Consider the following 6,840-nt stretch of genomic DNA (forward strand, 5'->3'; position numbering starts at 1 on the left):
GACCCCAGGGCCCACTAGGAATCCTTGTAAGAGAGTAAAGGGAGGCTTAACTGGAGGGTGTGGACGGAGTCAGAGGTCTCGGAGCATCCCGCAAGGACAAAGTGGATGTTTCTGCTTTCCCTCAGTTGTGAGGCGTTTACTCATGGAATGCCTGCTCCATACATGAAGATCCCCATGGATGTCCTACACCCCTGCCATCTCCCTTGCTGTATCTCCAATGAAGGGGAGGCGGAGCCACCCCAACCCACCCCCAGCTGTCATCGAGGCAGAAAAGGCCATCTAGCCTTTGTAGGAGTCCAATACATGTCTGTGTGTGTTGAAAACTTCAGATATACATGAGTTAAATTCAGAGGGACCTGACTTTGAGCTCTGATTTGTCTTGGGCAAGCCTGTTCCCATTTCAGGGCCAGTTTCTCCAAAAGTACAGTTGCCAGATGAACACAACTGGAGGGATTTTAGGACTTGACAGACCAACGTATCCTGATCCTGAAGGCGCTGTGACTCTGTACCTTCTCCATTTCTTCTCCCCTTCCTCCTCCTCCAGTTCCTGCATCTCTTTCCTCCTCCTCTCTTTGAAATAGGGTCTTGCTGTGTAACCCAAGCTGGAACCCAGTATGGAATGTCTACTGGCCTCATACTGGGGATCTCCCTGCCTCTGCCTCAGAAGTTCTGGGGCCTCAGGCATGTGCCTCACACGGAGCCTTTACCTGGGCCTCTTTTACTGGCCAACGCAATTTCACTGGCCCCCAGAGTTCCTGTTTCAGCTGCATGGTTACGTGACCGCTACCTGCAGCTCATACCATCTTTATAAATTATCTGTGCTACTGGAAATCATGAGTGATATTTAATTAAACCCATTTTAGCTTCACTTGATCTTCACACAAGTGTTCTTGCTTGCCTGAGGAACCATAGCAGAGAGGTATGAAGCTGGGATTTGGGCCAAGCTCCACGCACTTGGGGCCAGAGTCCAGGTACTTCCTATTGTAATGTTCCCTCCTGCTATAGCCTCAATGCCTGTTGCACCGCAAGCACCCAAATGTACCAGAGCTGGGTATGACAGCTTATGGGTTTGAGGCCAGCCTGGGCTATAAAAGAAGTCTAAAAAAAAATAAACAAGGCCAGGGAGATGGGTTAGTGGTTGAACTTTGCCACACATGCCTAATAACCTGAGATCAGATGCCTAGAACAGGAAGGGAGAAGGAAGGAAGGAACAAAGGAAGGAACAAAGGAAAGAAGGTAGGCAGATGTGGTATTACACATCTGTAATCTCAATATTTCTATGGCAAAATGGAAGATATTGATAGCTCATAGACCAGATAACATGAAGTCTACCCTCCAGTAACTGAAACAAGAGAGACCCTGTCCCCAAACAAGATAGAAAAGTCCAGAATCAACTCCTGAGAGTTGTTCTCTACCTTTCACACACATACTGTGGCCTACACACACACACACGCACACACACACACACACACACACACACACACACACGAGCCAGATTGGGGGTTCGTTTATTTATGATGTATACAGTGTTCTGCCTGCACATATGCCTGAACACCAGAAGAGGGCACCAGATCTCATTACAGATGGCTGTGAGCCACCATGTGGTTGCTGGGAATTGAATTCAGAACCTCTGGAAGAGCGGCCAGTGCTCTTAACCTCTGAGCCATCTCTCTGGCTTCCCTATCCCTGCCCTAGATTGACTTTATAAGGAGGTCAGCAACATAAAATATTTAGTGACAGGCCAGTGACAAGGACCCAGAGGGACAATAGGGAAAGCCTGGCAAGGAGGCAAGGTGGGGAGACGGTGGACTTGCACCTTTGGGTGTCTTGGCATGAAAGGAGGCCAGAATGGGGAGGTGAGACCCGGCATGGAGGAGACTCTCCATTGGCCCAGAGGCCAGGCACTGCCCTCACTTAGCTGGCAGGCACCAAGGCATGTTTTGGGTATGTCACTATCAACTGCTCAGGCCTCTCTTGTCACTATTGGGCTAAGCTGATGACCCTCCCTGAAGACAACAAGGCAAAACAAACTCACAGGCTGCCTCTAAGAACCCAGCTTTGGGGCCAGCGAGCTCACAGTAAGTATTCAGAGGAGGAATTTACAGTGGGCGGGTGTTCCCTGAAGACGGCGCTGGGCGAGGGTTCACCGTGGCTTTCATTTTTGTTTCTCTGGGTTTGCAGTTTTGCGGTGGGCACTGAAGTCTGGGTGGCATTGCTGTTGCTGCTGAGAAAGAGTGCTGTTTGGTCCCAGGCCTCGGCTGCACTGCCACATGTGGTACACCAGGGAGCTTTCCGAATGCCCGATTCTGAGCCCGACACGGCAGCATTTGTCTATATGCCTATAACACCGGCCTGGTTCAGGAGGCTGAAGCAGGGAGACCGTGATTTTGAGGCTGGCCTGGACTACACAGGGAATTACAGATCATCCTGCATTTCATGCTGAAACCCTGTCAGAAAGAGAGGGAGAGAAAGAGGGAGAGAGAGAGGAGGGGGTAGAGACCCCAGACCCCCAAAAGAACTGTCAATTTATGTGTTTTTATGGGTCTGGTTGGAGCCTGCGCAACTATTTTAGTTTTTCTTGTGGTCCTGGGAACTGAGCTGGGGGCCTTGAAGGTAGCTTCCTTCCTGGGCTGATCGGTTTGTTTCCAAATCTTAGGTCTTGTTGTTGCCTAGTCCGCTCTCAAACAATCCTCCCTCTGCCTCAACTTCATAAGTAACTGCGACCCAGATGCCACCACAACCAGCTTGTTCTTATCTATTTATTTATATTGGGGCAGGACGTGAGACAGGGTCTCACTATGTAGCCCTGGTTGCCCTGGAACTCACTGTGTAGACCAGGCTGGCCTCGAACTCACGGAAATCTGCCTGCCTCTGTGCCTGCCTCTGCCTCCCAATCACTGGGATTAAAAGCGTGTACCACCATGATTGGCTTGGTTTTTATATTAAATAATGTTTAAAGGCTAGAGAGATAGCTCAGCAGTTTAGAGCATATTGCTTTGGTAGAGGACAGCAGTTCCTTGCACCATCAGGTGACTGACTATAGCCTGTTAACTCTAGTTCCAGGGGAATCCAGTGCCCCCTTCTGGCATCCAAAGTCATTGCACTCACGTATGCAAACACACGCAGACACTTGCAAATACATATCATTTTCAAAAAATGTTTAAATAGCCAGGCAGTGTTGGCGCACGCCTTCAATCCCAGCACTCAGTAGGCAGAGGAAGGCAGATCTCTGAGTTTGAGGCCAACCTGATCTACAGAGCAAGTTCCAGAACTGGCTCCAAAGCTACAGAGAACCCTGACTCAAAAAACTAAGAATAAACAAAATAAATAAATAAGTAAGCATAAATAAATAAATAATAATACATCATTTCTGGAAAGTAGAAAAAGACAAGACCTCCTGAGTAAATTGGGAGCATGGGGACCATGAGAGAGGGTAGAAGGGGGGGGGCGCGGAAGAGAGGGGAGCGAGGAAAATATATAATTCAATAAAAACAATTTTAAAAGTTTAAAAACACATCATTTCCATGCCTCGCAGCCTCTTGCCCCATCCCTGGCATTTTCTGTGCTCTATGAGATGCAAGTCCACCATGGATGATGCGGGTGAGGGTCAAGAGCTGAGCGGGACTGCGAGCCTTGCCGAACTTTCGGCGACGGCCAAAGGTTTCTGGCTCCTCTCTGGCTCCCTCTGAGCTCTGGGGATATCTCTGCCCTGCTCATGTAGCCGCTGAGGTAGTGTGGGGCCACCCTCACTACCTGGAGGTTTTTCTTTAGTCTGCCAAGTCCCTTTGGCCACATGTAGTCATAGGGTCACCAGTTCCGGGCATCAGGAGGACATACCTCTGACAGACTCTATCCTGCTAGCATGGAACTCCACTTTTAGTGACTGCCCTGGGGTTGTGCGGGTATTCTCACCTGTCAGTGGCCCCTTGCTCTTCCTTCAACCGCCTATGAAACTGGCAGGAAGGACAGGGCTCATTCCAGCACACATAGGCATGCTGCATGTCACAGCCCTGTCACACACATCCCTCCCCTGCAGACAGAAGCCCCAACCGAGAAGCCTGCCCTTGGTGGCCTTCTTCAGATATGTGGCCAATACGCTCCGGCATTAGGTAAGCTCACCAAACTTCTTCTGACAGGCCTGCTTTGTGTCTACAAGAGGCTACATGTGGAATTCCATTCCAGAACCTTCTATTCACTCAGCACCCTCAGGCAGCCCTCCCTGCTTCCATCTGCTGGAATACAGTTGTTTGATGGAATGACACCAGCACTTTTGCTGCCTGTGTTATCTTTAGAGGCCAGCTCGTGGGGGCGGGGAGCCTCTATGGACTCCCAAGAATGTCTTTTTATTGTTGTTGTTGTTTTTCGAGACAGGGTTTCTCTATAGCTTTGGAGCCTGTCCTGGAACTCACTCTGTAGACCAGGCTGGTCTCAAACTCACAGAGATCCGCCTGCCCTTGACTCCCGAGAGCTGGGATTAAAGGTGTGTGCCACCACCGCCTGGTCTCCCAAGAATGTCTTACTGCTTAGTTGCAGTTTGCTGCGTATAAACTGTGGACAAAATGATGGTCATTTATTAATGGTTTTCTATACACAGTGCCAGGGACATGGTCAGCATGTGGTGTGTGACGACGGTCAATTTATTGCATAGCGCCTGTTAACGGAACAATCTGGGGACGTGCTGTTTTTCTCCCGAGTTTCCCCACTCCAGCTACTCCCTCCGGGTGATATACCTGCTGATTCCTCCAAACCAGCTATGGCACACGCCCGCCGCTTGTGAACGACAAGGATGGATGTGGACTTTAAGCACAGTTCCATTCAGCGGCCCGTGGGGCTATCTGCTCGTGAGATGGTGACACTGGGTGCTGTCCCACAGGTTGAAGACCCACAGAACCGCTGTAGCTGTCACGTCGCCAGCAGGAAACTGCTATGGAATAATCCTTCTAGACACTGTATGAATACATGTCGCGACGATTGGTTTAACAAGCAAACTGATTGGCCAACAGCTGAGTAGGATAAAAGTTAAGTGGGAAAGCCGAACTGAGAACGATGGGAGGAGGAAGGGCGGAGTCAGAGGAGTCACCAGCTAGATGGAGAACGAGTTGGACACAAAATATGGGATCGAGGTAAAAGCCATGAGCTTTGGGATAGCACATAGATGAATAGAATAGAAATAGGTTAAGTAGCTGGGTGGAGGTGGCACACGACTTTAGTCCCATGACTTGGGAGACAGAGACAGGTGGATCTCTGTGAGTTTGAGGTCAGCCTGTCTACAGTATTAGTTCCAGAACAGGCTCCAAAACTACAGAGAAATTCTGTATCGAAAAAAACAAGTAAAAAAGAAAGAAAGAAAGAGAAAAAAGAAAAAAAGAAATAGGTTAAGTTGTAAGAGCTAGTTAGTAACAAGCCTGAGTTATTAGCTAAGCATTTATAATTTATATTTATATTAAGTCTTCGAGTCAGTTATTTGGAAGCCGCTGCTGTTTACTTGGTAGCAGATGGTTGGGAAAGGAAAACTCCACCTACAGGAAATCACACGGCACAGCCTTTATCAGAGTAGGATTAAGGAAAGAGTTCAGTTTAGATGATGATATCAAAGACAGTAAACTCACCCAAGAAGCCTGGCAACACAGCTTAGGGTTTTTTTTTTTAATTGTTACAGTTTATTTTATTTAGTGCATGTCTGTATGTGTATGGTATATGTATGTGTGTGGTATATGTACATATACTGTATATATCTGTGTGATCTATGCACACGTATGATATATGTATCTGTGTGTATATGCATGCAGGATATATTTATGCATGTGATATATGTATGTTTATGTGGTATATGTATGTGTGCTATATGCATCTGTATGTGTGATAAATGTATATTGTAGCATAGGCGTGTGTGTAGTATACACATCTGTATGTGCGACGTTTGCATCTATCTGTGTGTGTATGAAATGTATGTGTGGTGCTTTGTGCCTCATAGGTAGGTGTGATATATGCGTGTGTGTGCACTTGTATATGCAGGTACTCTCTCCCATGCATGTGTTTATGGGGAACAGAAGACACATATGTATGTGTCTTTCACTATCTACTTTATGTTGTCTAAGATAAGAGGGCTCGCTGAACCTGGAGCTCACCATTTTGAAAAGACTGTCGGGCTGGAGAGTCCCCAGGTCCACTTGTTGGGGTTACAGATGTATGCTACCACACCCAGCTTTTCTGTAGGCCCTGGGGATCTGAACTTGGGTCTCATGATCGGACAGTAAACACTTTACCTACTGGTCCATCTCCACCCAGCTCATTATTTGTTTTGAAATAAGGTCTCACTGTAGTTCAGAATGGCCTGGAACTCAACGTGTAGCCTATTCAGGTCTTAAACTCATGACAATCCTCCTGTCTCAGCCTTCTGGGATGGCAAGTGCGAGTGACACCCAGCTTTGATAACCTTTTTTATGCGATTAAAAATACATTTCCTGCTTACTTGATGTAATGACGGGGCAGTCAAACGCGTCTATGCACGCTCCACATCTCAAGCCTCTCCAAGGCTGCGGCACTGCGGCCTCACGCTCGCTCACAAAGCTCTTGACTGCCACCATTCCACCTTCTGGGAGCTGTGCATGAGCCTTGGCATCGCTGCAAGTGTGAGCGGACTTTCCCACGTACCAGGCTTTCCCTTTTGGTCACCAACCAGCTCCCAAATCATAACACAGAGGCTTAGCTTATTAGTTCTGAGCGCTCCACCTAGCTTAGGCTCATTCTGGCTAGCTTTTTTAACTTAAATAAACCTGTTTCTTTCTATCTACCTTTTGCCTCGGGGCTTTTTGCTTTTTCTTTCCCTCTGTATATCTT

The sequence above is a fragment of the Chionomys nivalis genome, chromosome 3 (assembly GCF_950005125.1).
Source record: "Chionomys nivalis chromosome 3, mChiNiv1.1, whole genome shotgun sequence".
Taxonomy (NCBI): Eukaryota; Metazoa; Chordata; class Mammalia; order Rodentia; family Cricetidae; genus Chionomys; species Chionomys nivalis.